This window comes from Amblyomma americanum, chromosome 1 (assembly GCF_052857255.1).
Source record: "Amblyomma americanum isolate KBUSLIRL-KWMA chromosome 1, ASM5285725v1, whole genome shotgun sequence".
In the NCBI taxonomy this organism is placed as follows: Eukaryota; Metazoa; Arthropoda; class Arachnida; order Ixodida; family Ixodidae; genus Amblyomma; species Amblyomma americanum.
Genome location: NC_135497.1, coordinates 508,966,306 through 508,989,649, shown reverse-complemented (window position 1 = coordinate 508,989,649; position 23,344 = coordinate 508,966,306).

The following is a 23,344-nucleotide window of genomic DNA, read 5'->3' as shown; positions in this document are numbered from 1 at the left end:
CCTTCGAAGCTCTTCAGAGTAATCTTCAAATAGTTTTTCAGTAGCCTTCACTTTGTTACGCTCATTCTCCGGAAGGCAGCTGTACCATGCAGTGAAGTGTTGTCGCCTGCATGCTTGTGAGCCTTGCGGGAAATGCAACCAAAATGGGCACTCGTGCCGAATGGCCGAGATCGTCGCGGCGCGTCCTCATTCACAGCATAATCTCATGTTGAATTCCAATGGCAGATCTGGAACAAGTTTTTCTGCTCGGTTTGGATCAATCGTATTCTAATGACAAAATGGGAGCGCGAGTTGTATGTTCCACTGGCAGATCGGGATCAATCGTAGATCCTGGTTCGCTCCGTGGAGCAGCGATACTTGATCCGCCGAAATCAGCGGATTTGACCGGAAGCCCGCGTGACGTTTTCTTTTTCCCCGCGTCTTCTTGCTGGTACGATCAACTGCGGCCGCTTCCTTCCTGTCGTCGCTACGTGGGGAGCCGGGCGAGCCTTGCACTTTCCAGTCAGCAATGGACGGCAGGGATTTTGCTTCGCGCCGTGCGGCACAAATTTTGCTTCATGGAAGTGACAGTTTCGACTCGCACACTGAAAGCTCAGAGTCCAGCAGTGAAGATTCGTCTGAAACGGACAGCGAGTGTGAAGCCGCTGTATACAAAAGGGCATTTGATGGAATGTTACGCCTGCCTGCCAAGATGCCTAAAATGGTTGGCTTCGTCGAGGACCACGTCGTTGGGAAGTACTCGGACCACGAGGTACCGTACAGCTGGTTGGTTCTTGTGTACAACTAAAAAAAAAGCCCTTTTTGTGAGATCCTATGTTCTCCTCCAGTTCCGCAGGCACTTCCGGCTATCGAGGCCTGTAGCGGAGCAACTGATGGCGAGATTCGCTGCTTCGCCTGCGTGACCCTCAAGCAATCACGGTGGAGCGCCGGCGAAATCTGCGGAAACTTTCATCTGGAGAATTCACTCACCATTGTTGCGCCCTTCTCTCGCGCTGGTCCTCGGCTTAAAAATACTGCGTTATTGCCTGATCGCGGAGACTGCTGTACGGTGAAACCAAGATGCGAGAGACAAGCGAGCTGCATCTCATCGGGAATGAGTTGCTTGGCGGCCAGGGACTAGTGCTCCACGGGCCGAGTCTGCCACCATAACGGGACGGCTTCGGCCCTACCAGCGTTCTACCCGTGAATCAGTGGCCGGGCAAGCGGTTTTTTTCCCTGCCTGGCGCCCCGCTTGCGTTGCGGACGAATGCCGCTGGCCGTTCTTTTAATTTGTTGAGTGCTTTCCCGGTTGGTAAATAATTGTTTGCGCATGGAATCAGTGCGTAAACATTGTTAGCGTGTGTACCATTCTTGTAATGTTACCGATGCTGTTCTCAGGAACTCCATATACATTGTATTTATACCAACTGTGTTTTCAAACGTTAGAGTGTTTAGTCGCGCGAATAAAGAGTCAAAATTAAAGAGCAGAATTCAATTTTGCTTTAATAAATTGCACAGGAGAAGCATTGCATTCTAGCCTGGTATTCTATTGTTCTCTGCTAAATAATGTCATTCAATATTTACTTACAGGTATGCGGCCAATAAACTAGCATGAGGGAGGTTGGAAGCCGCTTGGATTTATCGGAAAGTTCAGTATATAGAATCCTGACACGGGTTCCTGACTTCCTCGTAAGCCTGGGCCCATCAGTGGTGACGTTTCCTTCCGATATGAAAAAGCAGGCGAGTGAATTTCAGTAGGTTGGTAGTAACATTTATTAATATAAATTTGTCCTACAGATTCTGATATATATTTGCAACAGGAAGACTTTCTGCATGGGCCAGTGGCTTCAACATTATTTCACTTCATTCCCATTAGGTGTCTGGAATCCCTGTAGTTGATGGATACATAGACGGCTCTTATGTCAAGATCCAGTGCCCAGACAACAATATCGCTTCCACTACTGCAACAGGCACTATTACCTTTCTCTAACCTTTCAAGCTGTTTGTGACCCCAACAGATGATTTGTAGACACCTTCATTGAATGCTCCAGCAAAATTCATTACTCTCGAATTTTCAAGCTATCACCACTTCCAAAGAAACTCCCCAGACTGTGCGAAGACGAAACTTACCACCTGCTCAGAGATGCAGCCTATCCCCTGAGGCCATACCTTCTCACTTCCTTCAGAGACTATGGGGTATCGCCAAAGGCACACAGGGACTTCAACGAAAATTTTTCCGCAAGAAGGGTGCTAATAGAGAACAGTTTTACTAACCTCAAGAAACGGTTTTGAAAACTGATCTGCCTTGAGCTCCGTACTCTAAAGTGGCTCAATAAGCTGCCGCTTGTGTACTGCACAACTTGTGCATCGATTATGAGACTTGGAGCCAGATGAACCAAATGATGCTGTTACACCTCAAGACATCGAGTGGCATCGAGAGTCGCTCACGATGCCGATGACCTGGACGAGACTGCCGAAGAAGTTTTGCTGCGCAGATTGGGAGGTATTAAGAGGAACAAACATGTGGAAGCAGTGCTGCGAAAGCACTAGGAATGTACCAACAAGCACTTCAAAATCGCAGGTGTGTAAGGAGTGTAAATAAATACCTGTGTTCATTCCAATGCCTCTTTGCTGTTACATACAGTTCACTTTTTCTCACTTCAAACAGTAGAACTGGACTACATACGAATGAATGAGCACAGCAGTACGCTATATAAGAGAACTTTGTTTTTAGGAAAAAAAACTTGTTTTATTTAGACATATTTACTAGAGCGAGTTAACGGGCTAGGTTGTTCTGCATGGTGAATATACAGCTCAAGGCACAAGACAAGGGACAGGAACAGTGAAAGACATACACGGGCGACCGTGTGTGTCTTTCACTCTTCCTGTACCTTGTCTTGTGGCTTGCGCTGTATATTCACCTTGCACACATTGCGCGCATCACAACTGCTCCAAACTTGCTCTTCTGCTTATCCTCCTCGGATAATCCGAATGCGCACTTAAATAGCTTAATTTTTTCTTCGTGCCGTGCAGCTGTTTATTTTATTAGCTGTTATTTGTATTCTTTTCTTTCTTCGTGCCGCACACGTCTCTGCTCTTCACGAGCAGCTTTCTGTTGTTCTTTTCTATTTGGCGGCCGCTCCATTGCTTAAAAAAAATCTTAATCTCTTGAGCTTGTGCACTTACGCTCGTGCTGTTTTTTCGCTTCCCTGGCCCTCGGAAGAACCTGCAGAGGCATGAGGCGTGATGGGCTGCCAGTCCTCAAACACACTGGCAGGATGACTGGAAGGGCCTGCAGTGTCGCCTTCGGCTGAGTATGTTGCTGTACTGGAGGGGGTGTTTCTCTCTTTCTTTCTTAGATAATAGTACACCATAGCTATCTCGCAGCTCTGCTAGCTGTAAGCTGTCGTCGAGCCAGCGTATTTTTTCTACTTCCTCCTCGAAAGGCACAGGCGTCGGGGAGTTGCCCGACCTGCTGTTCTGCGCTACTGCGCTTATCTTCCTCTTCAATGCGGTCTTGTAGAGAGCTATACTTTATATTCTCCGCAATTTTTAAAAACACTTCTTTTTTGTTTCTTCATTGACCCCACGCATGGAAAATACTGTTCGTAATAGTCGAGCAAAAACTTCGTTTCCCCTGCTGTCCACTCACAGCAATGGTCTGCAAACATGAAAAAGACATGAGCATAGTTTGTGTGTGGTATATCGCAGTTGCTCCATAAAGTCAGCAAACAAATTCGAATAAGAAAGGGCATCAGGCAGGGAGACACATTATCGCCAATGCTATTCACCGCCTGTTTACAGGTGGTATTTCGAGGCCTGGATTGGGGAACAGTTAGGGATAACAATTAATGGAGCATACCTAAGTAATCTGCAACTCGCTGATGACATTGCTAAGTAAATCAGGCGATGAACTGCAAAGCACGATTAATGAATTAGACATGCAGAGCAGAAAGGCAGGTTTTAAAAATAACATGCAGAAAACAAAAGTAATGTTCAACAGTCTCGCAAGGTAACAACAGTTTAATATAGGTAGCGAGGCACCGGAATGTGTAAGGGAACAGGTCTACTTAGGGCAGGTAGTGACCGCTGATCCAGATCATGAGAGAGAAATAACTTCAAGAATAAGAATGGTGTGGAGCACATATGGCAGGTTCCCTCAGATCATGAATGGTAGTTTACACATATCCCTCAAGAGAAAAGTATACGACAGGTATGTCTTACCAGTACTCACCTATGGGGCCGAAGTGTGGATGCTAAGGAAAGGGTTCAGTTTAAGCTAAGGACAACGCAGGGAGCAATGGAAAGAAAAATGTGAGGTGTCACGTTAAGACACCGGAAGCGGGAAGAGTGGGTGAGGGATCAGACGCGGGTTAATGACATCCTAGACGAAATCAAGAGGAAGAAATGGGCTTCTGCCGGGCATCTAACGCGAAGGTAAGATAGCCGCTGATCCTTAAGGGTAACGGAGTACATTCCAAGAGAAGGCAAGCGTAGTAGGGGGCGGCAGAAGGTTAGGTGTGCGGATGAGATTAAGAAATTTGCCTGAATGCGGCGGCCGCAGCTGGCAAAGAACAGTGGTAACTGAACAGACATGGGATAGGCCTTTGCCCTGCAGCGGGTGTAGTCAATGTGATGATGACGATGGTGAAGATCCATTAAGGCGCTTACTTACCACGGCTATGAGGTTTTTTGCCTTGAGATTGTTCTGCAACACAAAAGAAAATTGTGTAAGAATCATGAATGCAAATGATATAATTACGAAGAGCTAGATACGCATAAACATGCGAATGTAGCAAAATGCTATCTGCAGAGTTTACTTTCACTTGAAATCTTCAGCAATACATCGCACTTCATTCACCAGAGTTAACTGTGGGTATTTATTGCTCGCAACGAGAGGATAATCTCACCTTTATTAGGTGCTGCCCCAACCTGACGGTCCTAGTCCGTAGAACAAACGCCGGAAAGGTTTGAAATGCAATAATGTTCGAAATCAGTGAACGTGATGTCCAGTTATATAATTTAAATTTCGCTACAGCGTTACCACAGATTGATAAAACGCTCCGTTACGCGGCTGACAGCTGCCTTGCAGAACATACTGTGGTACAGCTAGCTGCCACAACTGCAGCTTCTGCTTACCAAAATGCAGCATGTATTATCCCTAACTTGTTCATTGAATACTTTGTCCCGCAACATAGCTGCAGTGGAGTGGAAAATACGAGCAGAACAACGGCACCTAACTATTGGCTCCATGCGGGAGAATGGCCCATGGATAGAAACGGTCGTCCTCGAGCTTTACAGACTAATTACGACTGTCCAGTTCGTGAGTGATGAATGCTGATTTTAAAAAGAAACTGCCTTGTGGTCGATACACGTGACGTGTACAGAGAAAATGCCACGCCCTTTGCCGATAAACAACTGCAGCAGCGACTCCACGTTCTCAACTGTTTCGTGTTTACATCTGTGACAGCCACCGCAAAAAGACCGTAAAGTTAGCAAAATGAACACATAACTTCCATTTCTCGCACTACCGAGATTATGCTGTGATTTTCTCGAACTGCTGGGCTGGAATCCAAAGAAAACTAGCTGGCTTGATTCATCATTCCGGGCGACGCGTCCAGGAGTTCAAAAACGTGCGAGGCACGTTCGTGGAGAAGGCAGGAAAAAACAAACCTCGCATGAAATGCTGGGATCTTCCGGATCTGGTCTCTAGCGCCCTCTTCAGGTATTTCATTGCACCAAATGATCCCGAGGGAGCCCCCGCATTCCTTTCGCAAAATGGGAGGTAGCGATCTCCACTGGAGCTACGAGCTCCGTACGTGATCCGGGGGAGCACTCCCAATCTTCCATTGGAATTCAACATTAAATACTCTCAATGGGCCTCTCCATGTCATCTGCACAGTCATTCCTCATGAACCCTTTTATAGGTGCCGGAGGTTGGATTGGTGGAGGGTGCAGGTGGCTTTTGAGGCACCTTCTGAAGAGTGGAGGACGTCTGGAGGGTTTCGGGCACACAGACAATTGTATTTTCACCGTGTGTGGGCTAAATGGTTTGGTTTGGTTTATAGAGGTTTAACGTCCCAAAGCAACTTAGGCTCTGAGGCACGCTATAGTGAAGGGCTCCGGAAATTTCTACCACATGGGTTTTTTTAACGTGCACCGGCACCGCACAGTACACGAGCTTCTAGCATCTCCCCTGCATCTAAATGCGACAGCCGCGGCTGAGATCGAACCATCGTATTTCGGGTCAACCGCCGAGCACCATAACCACTAAGTCACAGGGGCGGCTTGACGAGAGGGAACTGTACAAGTTTATTTACGTTATTTACTGTACTCTCAGGCAGAAGAAGGCTATGAAGGTAACTGAAGGAACATGAGATACCTCATAGCTAACAAGGGAGGGTGCCGGCGTCGCAGCGCCACGGACGGCGCGATTGCTGCGCGCGCGGGCGAGAGACTGCTCTCCGGCTCGGGAACTGGACGCGCACGGACGTTCCGGCGCGGCGCTCCGCTCTCTGCCAGCGAGGCAAGGCTTCTTAGTGGAGTACATTTTTCCCTCGAGCAGCAGAAATCAAAGACGCATGCATGCTAGACAAGATAAATGTATTACTTCTGGCGTTTGTAACGAACACACTATCTTCTCTCCTAGCGTTCGAATATGATACGGCACGAGTACGTGATCACCGCCCGGGCCCAATCACCTCCTATGACTGTCATGGTATCGGCCATGTAGCCAAATATATCTTATATATAACGCCATATAAATATACAACGCCATGTCGGGTTGCCGAAATAAACAAACAGCACTGTGTTTCTTGTGCGGCGTTCGACCCCAGCCACGAGTGAAACGCTGCGAAACTGGTGCAGCAAGAGCACGAACTCTCCCGATCGGTCAGACACAGGGAAAAGGGAAGTAATATCGCTTTAGTAAGATGTTCCTGGGGGCCAGTTTTTTTTTTTTTTGAGGAATGTTAGAAACTGCCCAATAGGACGAAGACAGGAGATAAAGAAACGAACAACCGGGGTGTTGTGTTCGTTTCTTTACCTCCTGTTTTCGTTCTTTTGCGCAGTATAGACACTTCCTGCGAAGTAAAATCGAACTGCGCTCCAGCTCTCGCCAGCCGAAGCAAACATACCGATAGCCTCTGCTCCAACGGCCAATGCTTCGCGGCGCTGGCGTCAGTTCAAGCCATGCTATCGAGCGTTCGTGTTGTGCGTGTTCACGGCGGTACGCCGGTGGCGGCGAGCACCGAAGCATGACGGACAGTGAATATGACCGTCTTTAATAGGCGCCATTTTACAACGACCACATTAAACGTAAGATATCTAGAACTACTTCACCGTTTAATACATCCATGTAAAACTACCGTGCACATACCTATCCGCTCATTACTGCGTGAGCGCCAACCATCATTACGTTCACCCTTTATGACCTTAGGCAATGAATATCGCTTAAAAAAACTTTGGAGACGCTTAAGCCTCGCCTTAAGAGTGAAATTAGAGAGCGTTCCATCGTGCGGCGAGCATCCGTCGATATAGATTGAACATCAGCAGTCAGAGAAGGCGGTGACTCAGAAGAAAGCCGCGCACTAGTAGACCTTAACGGGTTCATCACTTATGTGTGTCAGGAGCAAACAAGCGTCCGCTATTCATGCCATCCACATGACGGCATCACTCCGCACTGCTCGCATCCGCGCGCTAGCGAAGCTTTAGGCTCCGATTCATAAGGGACGATCGGTGACGCCACACTCACTCACATCGCTCCTGGTGGCCTCCGAGATAAGTGGAAAGCTTGCGCAAGATTTTTCCCACGCTAATGACGCGGTGGAGCTGAGGCCGCAGCGGTCCGTTCACAATTGTAACGAGCGATAATAATAATAATAATAATAATAATAATAATAATAATAATAATAATAATAATAATAATAATAATAATAATAATAATAATAATAATAATAATAATAATAATAATAATAATAATAATAATAATAATTCGTTTTGGGGGAAAGGAAATGGCGCAGTAACTGTTGGACACCTGAACCGCGCCGTAAGGGAAGGGATAAAGGAGGGAATGAAAGAAGAAAGGAAGAGAGATGTGCCGTAGAGGAGGGATTCGAATAATTTCGCCCACCTGGGGATCTTTAGCGTGCACTGACATCGCATGGCACACGGGCGCCTTAGCGTTTTGCCTCCATAAAAACGCAGCCGCCGCGGTCGGGTTCGAACCCGGGAACTCCGGATCAGTAGTGGAGCGCCTTAAACACTGAGCCACAGCGCCGGGTATAACGAGCGATGCGGATTCACTCGCCGGAAGAAACTAGGACCTGTTCTCATCTGTGGACGCCCGGGCGCGGTAAAATGCCGATGCTGTTTCTCGCATTTCCACGAAGTCAGCCAGACCTCATAGCAGTTTTCATATCTTTCGGGAGCCCGCGCGAGCCCCGACAGTTCGCGCGTTTTTTTTTTCTGTCCTGTGAAGGTTGCAAGTCCTGCGCCGGTTATTCGCCGTTGCTGGGCTTGCAGCCGTGAACAACTAGCACAGCTAGCAAGACGGCTAGCATTTGGGAAGAGGAGGCCGTTTTGATCCCCTTCTGCAGCTTCGTTATGGCTATGCTAGAAGAATTGCGAAGGGCTACGCAAACCCTACCACGGCGGAGGCGGTGGTGGGTGCGCCCGTCCTTACAGGAGCGCGATAGGCTGGGTTGGGCCAACAACCTCTTGCCACTGCTTCGCGACCGTGGCGTGGAGTAATACAGAGAGTAAGTTCACGCAAACTTTGTATGTTTTACATATCTGATGTAAATTGTGTGAAGGGCTGTGCTGTCATTGTCGTTTTCGCGTCTCCGCAGCTTCCGGCGCATATCACCCAACAGCTTCGATACGTTTGTGGAGCTCATTGTACCCGGTATCGCAAAAAGGACCCGTGATTTCGGCAGGCGATACCTGCAGACGACCGCCTGGCGCAAGTTAGTAGGCAAGAAGGAAAAAAACTTGCAGTGGCTTAGCTCGGCTATGCCAGGATATACGTAGCGAAAGCTAAGGCATATCTTGGTTAGCCTCGGCTAATATTGATCGCAAGTCCAGGTTAGTCTGGTTGTCTGGCTATTTTGTAGCGGGAGCTACACTAAGCTACCCGTCGAGCATTTCACGGTACAGGCGGGACGCCAGTTGTGGGCAAGCGCTACCATGGTACATGCGGCAGGAAAGTTGTGCGCATGCGCCGTTACCATGTCAACCGGGGTCCTAGGAGGAGTGGGTGCGCCGCGTGCTTTTGTCGTTTCCCTCCCTCCTTTATCCTTTCCTTTACGGTGCGTTACGGGTGTCCACCGAGATATGTGAGACGGTTTCTGTGCTTTGCGCGCTCGCGGCGCCATCTGGCATGACGTCACACCGCGCGGCTCGCCGCCGCCGCCGTTTGGTATAACGTCACACCGCGTTCATCACCCGAACCTCGCGTCGTCGCATGCGCAGCATTGCGTATAAAAAGCGGAGATGTAATCGGCGGCTGCATCGCAACGCTTGATATGGATGCACAGAAGGAGAGTCCAGCCGCTGCTAAACGGCGGTATAGACAAGAGAACATTAACTCTTCCAATCCTGAGGTTGTCGCCTGACAGTTGGCTACTCAACAAAGAGAGAATGAGCGTCAGAAGGCGATGAGACTAGAGGAGACGCCTGAAAAGAAAGAGGAACGCCTTGCCAAACGGGCCAGGCTGCCGAGCGTAATAGACGGAAGGCGTCACTCAACAGCAACCAAATGAAGAGGATGTGAAGGCCCGTCGTGTGACTGATCACACCATTCGAGTTTCCGGGAGCGCATCTGCAACCCGGACATTTCAAGCGGACATGTATTTCATTGCTATACATACAATGCCAACAACAAGCTCAGCCAGGGAAACGTACCTTCCGCTACGTATATCCTGGCATAGCGGAGCTAAGCCACTGCCACTTTTTTTGTCGCGTGGTTCGTCACGCGGTTGGTCACGTGACCTGTCACGTGGTGTCATGTGGTGTGGTGCGACCACGGTGGGAATGCGAGCACGGCGAAACCGCGAGTTCGTGGCCAATGCAGCTTTCGATACAAAATATTTATGCTGTTCAGGGCGCCCTTGTTGTAGAAATACACTCTGTGTAGTTGGTTCACTTTTTATTTTGTTCTCTAAACAAATAATTTGGTATATTTTATGCAGTAGTTTTCAAAGACCACAAAATAACTTGGAACGCGAGGAACGTAAAACAATTTTCCTCATCTTTTACGGCGCCTAATAAGTGCATTCTTAATTTTCAACTGGATTATAGTTGGCGTTACAGTAGAACCCAGCTATAGTTAACTGGGATGCTGTAGTAAAACTGCGGTTCGATGTCGCCTTCTCTAGACGGCTATACGTTTTTTTTGTTGTTTCTAGTAAACACATAACAAGGGAGCAATTACTCATTGGCATCCACCAAAGCGCAGCCATACGGCTACAAATGAAATCCAAACAGCTTACACGGAAACTTTGTAGTTAAATAAAAATCCGTCCTAGGTTCGCACCCGTGCCCACCGCTACACCGGAGCAGTCGTTCTGCAAACTGAGCTAACCGAGACGGCAAGCTTATGGCAGGGCAAGAGCGAATTGATCAAGAACTCCAAGTGGGAACGGGGATGATGAAATTTTAGGGGAAACCTCCAAGGAGCTTTCACTTGTAGCCGTATGGCTGCGCTGTGGTGGATGCCAATGAGTAATTACTCCCTTATTAGACATCTACGCCTCCTTGTGGATATGCGCCGTGTACTTCACCAATTGTAAAGACATCTGTAATGAGTAAGATGCCGTCTGTTCATGACGAGCTACTTGTCGCAGAATGATGCCTCCGCGGTATGCACGCAGTCCAGGGCAGATAAGTAACGGCGGACTCTCAATGCCTGCAGTAGGAAGCAAACTAATACAATTTTAATAAATAAAATGATGCTTTTGAGATGGCTTAATCACGAGGCTCTTGAGATGCAAGGAGAAACCAACTTTTTGAAGGCTTTGGCCGCCCCCTTTTTTTCTTTTTGTTATATTCGTGCAAATGCGGTACTTGCTCAAGACTGAGTCGAAAAAAAAAATGTGAAAAGATAAAACGTCATTAGCACATAAAAGGGCAAAAGCAGGCTGGGAGCTAATTATAAGCGTTTCTTTTCTAAACCTAAACTGTCTATTTCGTAGTCAATTAATTACCGGGTGGAGTTGCGGCCTCAGATGGCGCTGTGATCTACGTGTGGTAGCAGACCCCACGAAATCTTGAAACCTGATGAGTAAGACCTAAGCTCTTAAAAATTTTCACGCACAGACTGAAGGAAAAAGTGGAGAGCATAACCTGATGCACGGAGTTATGCAGGGCAGTGTACTGAACCCTTTTCTTTTGAACCGCGTTATGGTGAATTCACCACGAAGACTCCTACCTGGTTTGCAGTGCTCTGTGCATGATGATGTCTGCGTTTGGGCTTCTAGCCCAACTGAGAGTTTCGCCCAACCACTCTTGCAAAACGGCCTAGAAAGAAATAGGGATGATGCTTTCCCATAGGCTGCCTTTCACCGGAATGCTGCTAAAGGGTTTCTGCCTCTGTCTGGAAGGAACACCGTTGATCACGTTTAAGCAGCGCTGTTTTCTGGTAGTACTACTCGACCGACAACTGTTTTGGGCTGTGCACGAAAAAAACTCTCTAAGATGTGAACTCAGCTGTAAGTATGCTTCGCAGACCCGCTCGTTCGTCTTAAAGGAGTTCGACGTCATCTCTGCTTGAAGTGCGCAATGCTTTTATACGTCAAAAATTGCGTACTCTACACCATTACTGTACAGCAATTCGTGAACCACAGAAGAGCGCTTACACAGTCTAATAGCTAGAGACCTTCGGGTGTGTTTGGGCGTGCCGCAAGCGACTGCTAGTTCTCTGGCTATTGCAAAGGTGCGACAGCTTCCATTTCAAGTCTTGAGAGAAACTGTGACCTGCCGACACATTTTCGGTGTATTGTTCCAACAAGAAATACAACCGTTAATTTCTGCGCTACAGGAACCAAAATTCGTATGGTGTTTCTAAAACATCGACAAAATCTTCCAAATTATGAGTATTTAAAGGGAGATATAACGTACCTTATAGTGATGGTGAATTTTTATGGCGCAAGGGCATCTGCGGCCAAAGAGCGTGCGCCATAGCACAAAGTATTTTCATTTTGCTCAAGGTGGAGTGAAAGACCCATTTCCCAAGAATTTCACCCTGATTAAGGCGCGCACCCGGCAGGGGAAAACTTGTACCCATTGTATCACCGGTGGGTACCCGGCGGCACTGGGGTTCGAACCCCGCACCGCCCACATGCGACGCGGATGCTGAAACGGATAGGCCACCGCTGTGGTAAATATAACGTATCTCCCATGGCTCCTGTCGACCCCTAAGATCGAGATGTCTGTCGAAGGGTTAATAAGAAAATGCGACCTGACGTTACTTCCTTCTAACCAGTTAGCCATGTGCCAAGTATGCTTGCGTTATCCTGGCCATTTTCATGTATATACGGATGGTTCAAGTCTTCAAAATTCATCGACATCTGCATTCATAACTCTAGCGCTGAATGAACGACGACCAGTTAAACTGGCTCACGCAACAGTGACAGTGACAGCTGAGATATATGCTATTTATTTGGCACTACAGTTGAAAGCATCATGAGGAGATCCACGCAGGTGTTTGATCTTCAGGGACTCACAGGCTGCATTAAAATTCCTCGACGGCGCAATTTCTGCGGCATGGAAGACATGTTTGTTTACAAAGGGCTTAAAGATTTCTACAAGGCATTAATGAAGCAGCATTTAGTAGTATTTCAATGGATACCCGTGCATTGCTTTATGAAGCAGATGCAGCAGCCAGGCAAGCTCATGAAAATGCTCCAACTTCTAGCATGCCATTATCAGGATGTGAAATCCGCCGTCTTTTAAGGCACATGCTATCCGGTACGAGCGAAAAAATGTGGTTAGAGCTAAATTATGCAAATTCTGACCTTTGTTTCAAAAGAGGCTTGCACTTGGCAGAACATTATTTCGGTTTGAGCCTTTCTACCCCTATCAGCTCTACGTGCTAAATTTTCATGGAGGTGAAGTAGCCTTAGTAAGCTTCATGTGCCCTTCATGTTGCCCTTAGTGAGAACTTAGAAATATTGCAATTTTTTACCTTCGCCCATTTAGGTTCTTGTTTGTGGAAGTGGGCCACGACAGCAGTGAGGCCGATGTAGGAACTACAGCCGGAGCCGATTCTTTAAGGAAGTCGATGAATGCCAGCGAGGTATCCCTGACGACTCGCCTTTGGGTGAAATCGGCAATAAACCGTACTACTTTGTCGGAGATGAGGCATTTCCTCTAAAAACCTACCTAATGCGACCGTATGCAAGGAAGAGTAAGTAATGCAATTTATGGCCATTCCTTGCGCTTTACAGCCTGTCTGTTCGCTATAGCTCAGACAGTGAATTTACACAACACAACCTTTAGGGCTTCTTGCTATGATTAGCTGTTTATGATTCATCAACCAGCATGAAGTTCGAAAAATTTGGGGCTGTTCTAAAGGCTGAGAAGAGATTTCACCTGAACTGACTGAAACCGCATGACATAATACCGTTGCAGTTAGAGAAGCAGCCACTGATTGCCTGTGAACAAAAAATACTGGTCCACATTGCCATGATTAATTGATCAAAGGTGCTCAAGGTGCTTAATTGCTCATCCGGACAAATCGGATAATAACAGAATCTGTGGCCGCACATAACTTCTTGATGACCGAGACGCCTGCCTCCCGTGTGCTTTACTACCCACCGGGCGCTGTAGATTGTGAGGATTGGCAGGGGCAGGCTAGAGAGGGACAGTGGAAGCAGGAAGTGAATGACAACGAAGCCTTAGCGAATCATCATGTAATCATTAAGTAATGATGCAGAATGACAAGCGCACAATAACTGAATGCTGTGCCCTCTTCGTAACTCCCCCTAATCTGTTTATTATCGGTAGTTAACTGTGTCTATTCCGACAGCCTTAAGAGGATGTTTTCACTCTCATGTTCTACAAGATTGGTTTTCAAGCGTGCATACGCATCACGGGACAAGCACTGCAATCACTTCATTTGAAGTGGCAAGGTCTTGTGGCAGGAAGATATGATAAAGAGCAGTCGATTGTAGTCAATGGTAAAATTTATTTCGGCTTTCTGCTCATATTCACGTGATGCTTTGCAATTCACAGCTTATATTTTTTGTGCTAAAGATGTCACCGTCACATGCTTTGTGTGACGTTCCTTGTGTGTGCTACGAGGGTCCGCGTTCAACGGCGCGGCGTAGACGGAGCCCCCAGTGGCGGCAAAAGCACTCAAGAGAAAGCAATTCAGCTGGAAGAGAGGAGATCGGCGACAGCTGGTCTCGTTTTGGAAGCAACCAGCACACATGTTTCTACTGTATATGGCTGCAAGCAACTTGAGTGGGATTGCTTTCGGGCCTGCCGCCATGAACCGCACGGAGAAGACCCAGGTGACAGCTGCGTCCAATTACCGAGCCATACTCGTTGAGAGTGAACGACCAAAACGAAGGGGTTTAAGCACAACTGGACCCCCTTTCCATAGTGTCGGCACGTGTCGAACGCCGCCGCCGCCGCCGCGGGGAGACGGGCGTTATCTTCCTCAATTACAGTGACCGTGCCGGGGACAGAGGGCCTCGTTTCGGCGGGCCTGTCCCCGTGACAAGACGGCGGGCATCATCACCAACACTCCCGAGCACATCCTAGGACAAGGGACCACTTTCCCGGCCTTTTAGTGACCTCGCGTTCCGGCCTTGAGTGGCGAGTGTCATTTGATGGAGAACGGAGGTCGGTGACACGCGGGAACCGTCAGCGGGCCAGAGACCGTCTACCACAGCCGACGCTACCTCGACGACAACCTTCTTTCCCTCGGACTCAACACGTGACGGGGGCGAGATCATAAGTGCGGTGGTGTGTTTGTGCGCCCAAGTGAAAGCCCTAGGCCCCTCCCACTCCGGCGTGGGCGTCCTCAACCTAGGGAATGTGGGGAATAAGAAGGATATAAAAATCGACAAGCAGTACGGAAGGAAGAACGCTCAGGACGACATCGTTCGCCAAGGGGGCCTTCAGCGCCGAAGCCCGACGGCGTGCAGCTTCTGCCAGCAACCGTTCGAGCTCAACTCCGGAGCCCCTCCATCGTCCCCATGAAGTCGTCGGCACGTAAGCTCGGACACCCCAGCCTCTGATGTATAATCATAATCATGTATAATTATTGAATATATCTGTTTGTTTAAACTGAGCCATACGGTGTCTCTTTGCCTCTCCGTCCCGTGTGGACCTGCGCATTATGGGGGGTCGTCACATTTGTGTCCTCTAAAGAATAAGAGTGATGTGTGTAATGTGTACATGGCACATCTACATTTGCACTAGTCTGAGAGCTGTGGAATTGTGGAAATTCAAGCTCGAATGTCCTACATGCAGACTATACATATGTGAAGAGTTTTCCTTCCTGATTTAAAAAAACGTAGATCCTCTCAGGATTACACAAACTGTATTATAGAACAGCTCAAAACGGAGGCTCAGTGGCAATGAATTGGTACAGGTCTATGTATGTATAGTGAGATGCCAATGTACGTTCAAGAATTTATCTGGAGCCCTCCACTACGGTGCCTTTTTCTCCCTTCTTTCAATCATTTGAACTGTTTCTACATTGGCACGGTTCAAGTGCGCACCGATAGTAGGACAGTTAATGCATCTTTACCTTTCCAATAACCATTTATAATATTCAAAGAGACCTGGCAAAGCAAAGCGTCTAAAAATTATGCCTGGCAGGGTGCATAAAATTTCAGTAGGCTTGCCGCTACACGGGCCTATGATGAAATGGTTTTAAATTTAGCGTTTTGATTGTTGCATGCACCCAAGTGTGTGTGCCGTTATAGTGCATTAAATTAAAAAAAAATCCTCATCATGTAGCTCTCAAAGCAAAGCTATATTTTTTCACGACAGTTATGTATTTGCATTGCTGTGTATTACAGGGTTAAGCATACGAAGAAAGAAACAGCATAAGAATGTGGGACGTTAGTTTATTAGGCTGTCATCAGTATAGACGACTTTCTGAAGCCTTTGGTAGACTCAGAATTGAATATCATATATGGCATCGCATCGCTATTTAGGGGGCAGCATTCGAAGCTGCGCTGGAAATGCCATACACGTGTGGTAGACACCGACCGTCATGTGGGCCCTGGTTCTGTTGGTGGCTCGGCTGCCTGGCATTCCGCACAGCTTGTTGGTGTTGAAGACAGGCAGCAGCGACCGCAGCATTTAGGAGCGCTTTTCTGATGAGCTGGAAGTTTAAACATCTTTATAGTGCTCATTCATTACATATTGACTTCTGTTTTACCTTGGTTGTGGTCTTCGCGAGCGCCGTGCTTTTTTTTCCTGTCTGCCCTTTGAAGAAAATAAATACCTCATAGAAGCGAAATACATTAGTGAAGGAGCACTACGACATGTAAGCGTCTGTTAGAAAAGAAATAACGAAGCTCATGTCGGGGCTTTACATCTACCTTTCAACATCACAGTCGCAGTCCTCCTCCCCCTTCTTTCCAGTTCGCTGCAAAAGTTAGGGTTTAAATGTAATGCTGGTACTACTGAATGCATAATATTTTAGTGATTGCACTCATACATTTCACATCCTCAGACGTTTACCTTTTAATTGCTGTAGGTTGCCATGTGTCTGGGCTGCTCAAATCTATCAAGGTCACTCTGCGTCTGGCCGGCCGGGAAGGCGAGTTTCCGTGCCAACTACACGCAGGCGCCACCCGTACACAACACGTTTCCCCAACCTGTGGCGCAGAGTCGCAGCCACGACATGTCCTAACGGAAGGTAAAACACACTGCGCAGGAGTGTTCTATCTGATAAAATAAATTGGGAGTGGCTTAGCTCGGCTATGCCAGGATATACTTAGCGAGAGGTACGTTTCCCCGGCTGAGCTTGTTGTGGTCACTATATGTTTAGAAATGACAGACATTGAGTATTCAATTTGCCTGACAGATACGAAGAGTGCCCGACGATCTGTGAAGTACCATGCAGAGGTCTCAATTTTGTCGATACAGTATTTCGGTTTGGTAGAGCCTCTTTAGTATACAAGCTCTATTGTGATTTTCCATTGTGTAGTCTGGATCTGAGGGTCCAGAGATAAATCAAACTTTTCTTTCATACACTGACTAAGAGAGTCCTGGTTCCTGTTGAAATTGCACAAAGTCACACACAACTGTGAAACCGTGCCGTAGGCTGGTATACACTTGGCAACCACATCAATCGTCTGCTTTACAGATGTTCCCGGTGCGACGTAGACTCCTTGGATGATAATGACGCTTTCCAGAAGCCGTACACAGCAGGTTTCACCATTATTCACCGCGGTTGAAGGGAGATATCTGACAGCGGTGATACCTTGTTTCGCATGCACACAGACTCCAGCATTCTTATTTAGTTCAAACCAGTTGCCAGGCGACAACCTCAGGATCGTAAGAGTTAATCTTCTGTTGTCAATACCGCCGTTTAGCAGCGGCTGGACTCTCATCTCTGCATGCATGTCAAACGTTGTGATACAGACGCCCACTACATCACCGCCTTTTATACGCAATCCTGCGCATGCGACGCGGGGTTCGGGTGATAGACCGGCGTGCGGTGAGGAACGGACGAAGAACGCGGCGCAGCTGAGTGGTCTATCTGGTTACCATGGTATCGGCGCGTACGCCAAACTGCTGATCCGCGTGACGGCACGCTCGGCTTTGATGGTGGAGAGGGCGCGCAGACGCGGCGATGGCGAAGCGCACGCCGCACTTTGCTCCTCTCCGGTTGCCATGGTAACGGCGCATGAGCACAACTTGCCTCTCCCATGTACCGTGAAATGCTCGACTGGTAGCACAGGGTAGCTCCCGCTACAATAGATGTTCGGGAAGCTCACCAAATCGTCGCTGTCGACCGGCGTCGGGTCCGTGGTTCGGCGGAACGGGAGGGGCCCGTGCGGGCACATAGGCCAGAGGCAAGAGGCCGTTTCCCGCCGCGAGCACCTCATTTAACCCCTCAGGCATAGCCTAACTAGGAGCAATTGATTACTCACGACCATAGAAATGCACCCTTCCCTAAGTGGCGAGCGAGCTGTCGGGTCCGAGAGGGGAGGGGAAGCAGGGGTGCCTTCGCTCTCCCTGTGCCAGTGGCGTGCGCGCGATGTCACGTGACTCCGACGCGCTTGCCGCTGGCTCCGGAACGAGCAGGGTACGCTTGGATCCCAAAAATCTAAGGATTAAGAGAAAGTTCCTGGCACTGCCAGATGAGCTCCAGTTGCCAGATCAGCTTGGTTTTGGGATCCGGTACCAGCCAGCGAATATCACTCTCACAAATAAAGCAACAAATTTTTTGTATTACCTGAGTTCGTTCATGCAGGGGATCACAGTATCCTATATAAAAGAGAAAGAGGCACATTGTTAGACAACTTACTCTTGAGAAAGAGTGCACACAATGCTCGACGAGATCCTTCAAAAGTATATTTGCACATGATTAGTGCACAAAAAGTACTGTTTTAATGTGCATGAATTTGTACAAACATGCCGTATTCACATGGTCGTAACGCGAGGGGGGAGACCTAATGAAATTAAAAAATAATACTATAAAGCAATCCCACCCTTTAATATAACTGTACGCCAGACCGCGGTAAAAATGGAGATGACACGCTTGGCGCGCGCGAAAATTAAGTACTAATGTAGCACAATGTTAGCCTGTTGAAGACAACTGTAAGCTCATAGCTAAGTGAAAACGGAAGAGGTTGAGGTGTTGAAAGCTACAGGTGGGGTTAGCCTTGCTTTATCTGCCGGCAATTGCTCCACCGCAGCGTCCCTTCGATATTCACAATGCCGCATCTACCCCGCTAAGCGCACAGTCTCTTATAATAGCACACATTCTCTCCCGCAGTCACCATCTATGCATACAATCAATCCACACAGTTCACATCACAGTCCACTCTAGAAGTCACCATCTATGCACATATTCAGTCACAGTAGAACATAGGCCATTGTAGTGCCACACTCCATACACACATTCACTCACAGTATAAAGTAGTCCACTCCGGAAGACACCATCTACGCACACATTCAATCACAGTAGGCCCTAGTCCGTTCCTGCTGTCACCATTTAAACACAAGATCCGTGTTCTGCACAAATGTTAAAAGAATGCGTGCAGCCTCCCTTCTGCATGTCTGGTTTCCACTCGGGTAGACAATGTCCTGCACTGTGCTGTGACGGGTTCCTGTCTTCTTGAAGGAAGCGAACATCGCATGCCTTTCCGCGTTGTACTCTGGGCAGTACATAATATAATGTTCGATATCCCCGAACACGCCACATAAAGAGCAGAGCGGAGACGATGCTATGCCGGTCTTATGCATCCATGCAGGAGTGCGAGCAGAGGCCGTGCGAATTCGATGTAGAAGGGCCGGCTGAGATCTTCTCAGTCCCTTGGTCACACATGGCTTGTGGGACGCACTCCACAGGGTACTGAAGTGATCGAGCATAGTTTTCCTGTAGAGACTTTTTCCATCTTGAGGTACTTTTTGATGGAATCCTTGAGAGAGCTTTATGGGCGAGACTGTCTGCCACCTCATTACCGTTGACTCCTTTGTGAGAGGGCACCCACTGGAAGTGTAGAGTAAAGCCTCTGCTGTGCAGATTCTGCACCAAGCGCAGAGAGCTTAGAGACAAGGCGTCAGTAGGGAATCCGCACTCTAACCTCTGAAGGGCAGATTTTGAATCAGTTAGGATGACAACAGGTTTAGCCGGACAAAACCCTAACTTCCGTAAAGCCGCCTCAATAGCAACACTTTCAGCCGTTGTGGAGGTTACGACAGAAGTACAGCGTACGGACCACTTACAGTCCAAAGAAGGTATGTAAAAAACCGCTGCGCTAGCTTGTTTGACCTTCTCCACAGAACCATCTGTGAAAATTTGAAGATGGCAGGCATTCTCTGTTTCCAAGTATTCCAGTACAAGCGAACGCGTTGCTGCCAAAGGAGAGCCGCGCTTTGCGCTCACATGGAGAATTGTGACCTTACAGTCGAGGGTCGGAAAAGACCAGGGGGGTTTTGAACCGTTTCCTTTGCCTTCGAACATTAATGCCTAAAGAACTAAGAATCGAATACAACGATATTTTAGTTGAGAGGCACTTCAGAAATGCGCACGGCATCGTTATGCGTAGGAAAGCCCCCGAGGTGTTAACGCCGCACTCGCCCACAAAGCAGCGGCCGCCGTCACATGCATCCTTACACAATGATGGTGCATGTTTCATGGTGCCCAGTCCTGTCACTCCTGTGTCCGTCGGTTTTTTCCGTTGCCTACTGTACTCAACTATTTCAGTGCCGCCTCTTCCTCAGTTGCCCGCGTCACATTCTTTATGCGTTCACAGCCACAATCTCCTTAGCCCGTGTGCGCCGCGCGGCCGGCCCCAGTGCCGTCACAAAGTTGCCTTTTTCTAGCAAGTTGCAAGCGTAGTGGTGAAGCTTGCTATAGCTTTCCTGAGGAGTAGGCAGAAAAAAAAAATCACGTTATATTCGTACCTTAGTTCCGGATGTGACGCGAGATGCGTTTGTTATCCGATAAGCTTAGAAAAAAACTCTCGTTAATTCGTGTAAAATCGATACTCAACGGTGCGATCATACATTGACTGTTGAGCTTTTTGTTTCTTCCTACTTTCTAGCTTGTATAACACATAATGCGCACAGCTGCCCGCACCCTCGTGTACATTTTTACAAACTGCTTGACTCACATTGGCTCCCCCGATACTGGCTTCATGATTTCCAGCATGGCCTGGAATTGTTTCCACTTCAATGTGGGGACGTGAGTTGAACCGGCTACAGTCTTAATTCCAGTTGTGATCTGATTATTAATTTTCAGAACAGCGTCTTTCAGATTAAATTTTTGACATAGGGACCCTGCTGAAAATTTTTGAAGAAATTTAGGCCTCCGCCATCGAGTAGACCGAAAGGGAATGGATATACTGCTTGCTTTCATTATACGTGCTCTTTCGACCCCTAAGTTGCAGCAGCTGTTTATTTTGAACGGCCTACACCACTGATCGCCACTGCCAATCGTACCCATTAATGTTTTTTTTTAATATGGATTTCTATAGCCCCTGTTGCCAGGAGGTATAACTGCGGGAATTGTCTATCGCCATACACCATGCATAGGTAAAAATGCATCATGCTCACCGTTGTTCTGGTGAAAATCCTATATCGCGACACCTCAAACGGCTTTCGCGGTGCCATAACGCGTCGTGCATGCGGGCATGAAATCCGCATGCATGGGACAAGAGCTAGCAGCGACACGAACAAAATGGTTGAGGAAGAATACGCTCAAAGAACGCTGCACTGACACTGGGAAAATCGCGATTTCGCTCGGGCATTGGCAAATTGGAAGCGTGAAAAGCAGGTGTACGGACCGCTGACTCCCGGTCCTTGGCCAATCTTTTCCCACATCTAGTCTTCCTAGGAAACATCTTTGAAATCCAGACGCCTCTTTTTATGCTGTATGGGATATTTTATCGCAACAAAAAATTAGAGATCACTGCGGCTACCCGTGTTTGGAAGAATGCGAAAGCGTTGACGCCTTCTCGACACTGGTCGCCTTTGAAATTTGGCGCCTTGGTTGTTTAAAAAACGCCTTGGCGCAAATAAATTAACACGGACACAACAGTCAAGGCGACAACGGACAGGCGCCATAAGGTCTATTAGTTGGGCTTCTACCGAACGAGGCGGATTTAAGGTCGCATGAGGGCGGAACTTCTCTGATCAAGTCAAGGCGTCGGTTTGGTTTAAGACCCTTTTCCCAAGCATCTCACAATAGAAGAGCCGAGCACCAGGCCGGGGGAAATCTTGTACCCATTAGATAACTGGCGGGTACCCGGCAGCACTGGGGATTGAACCCAGCACCTCCCGAATGCGAGGCGGACGCTCTACCACAAGGTCACGCTTCGGTTCATTTCCTTTTTTCACCGTGTGATTTTATATGCGCCAAGGTGTTTTTTAGAAGTTTCAAAATGCTGAACCAACTAGCCGGGCAACATGCCTTACCGGGTTGTTTTTTCATTCACTTGATTGATTTGTTATCGATTAGCTCTGATTATACCGTCGTTTCATCCCGGCAACCATTTCGAGTTTTCATATTTTCCGCTACGCTTCGTTCCCGCTCACTCACTATATACCCGTCCAGTCCATTTACTCCTCCATTGCCTTTTGGTTCTCATTAATTACCTAATTTTCTCTAATGTATCATTCTTCTTTTTCAACTTCCTGGTTACGTATCGTTCATTTATCACTGGTCACGTGATTGCCCATTTCGGGTTTTCAGATATTGCGCCAAGCTGTAGCTCCACCTACTTCTGACGTTTTCAAATTTGGCGTCACTTTTTCTCTGGCCCAGCTCACTTTTTGGACACTTTTGGCTCTATATAATGAACTATTCATCCGATTTCGTAATTTTGTTTTTCGGACAGCATCCTCTTTCGATTACGACCACTTGTTCGACGCTGCCTCTTATGAATTGCCTACAACTACTGCCCACACATTTTGCCATTTTGCAGACCCGATCCCCGCCTAGATTGCCTAGTCAGCGCCTCCTTTATGTTTACAATGCCTGCCGAGTACGGCCGATCCGACCGTCCAACACCCTCTCCTGTTCTCCTTTCCTGCTCTCCCCTGTCGGCTAGCCTTCGTGTCTGCTCTACGCCTGTGAGGGAGAGTGCCATCTGAGTGGCGCCTGACGACGGAAAGCGGACGAAGACAATTTTTTAAACGTTCTCTTTTTCTTCGTGAGGCGGGCTCTGCATCCCTCATAGTAATCAGGCAGCCTGTCAGGTATTGACGCGTCATAGAGCACGCCGTTCGTGGCGCTGCTCACCGTGGAGCCGCTGCAGGCGCTGGTTTTAAAAGGAGCCACAGAGAGTGCGGTGCTGCGGCGTTGGCATTGTAACGAAAGGCTGTGGCGACTTGTTCGAATCATGTTAGTCTTCTAGCTACAACGCTGAAATATTCCGGGTGAGGTACTGAAACTGCTTCACAGAATTATGAAATCAGAGGGTAAAGGTAGTTAGTAATACGTTTTACTCTATTGATTTGCGATTCAATCGTGCTGAGTAAGGAAAATGAAAGAATGAAATAAAGGAATGATATATCTTCCCGAGAAGGCATTTTTCGAAACTGCCAAGTAGCAGTAGCTTTCAAGCCGTAGCTCTACTTTTTGCAGGCTAAGCTGTCATCGTTACGACAACTAGATAAAGATTTTTCTCTGCGTGACAGACTGCAGCTACGATTGTTTTAGAAG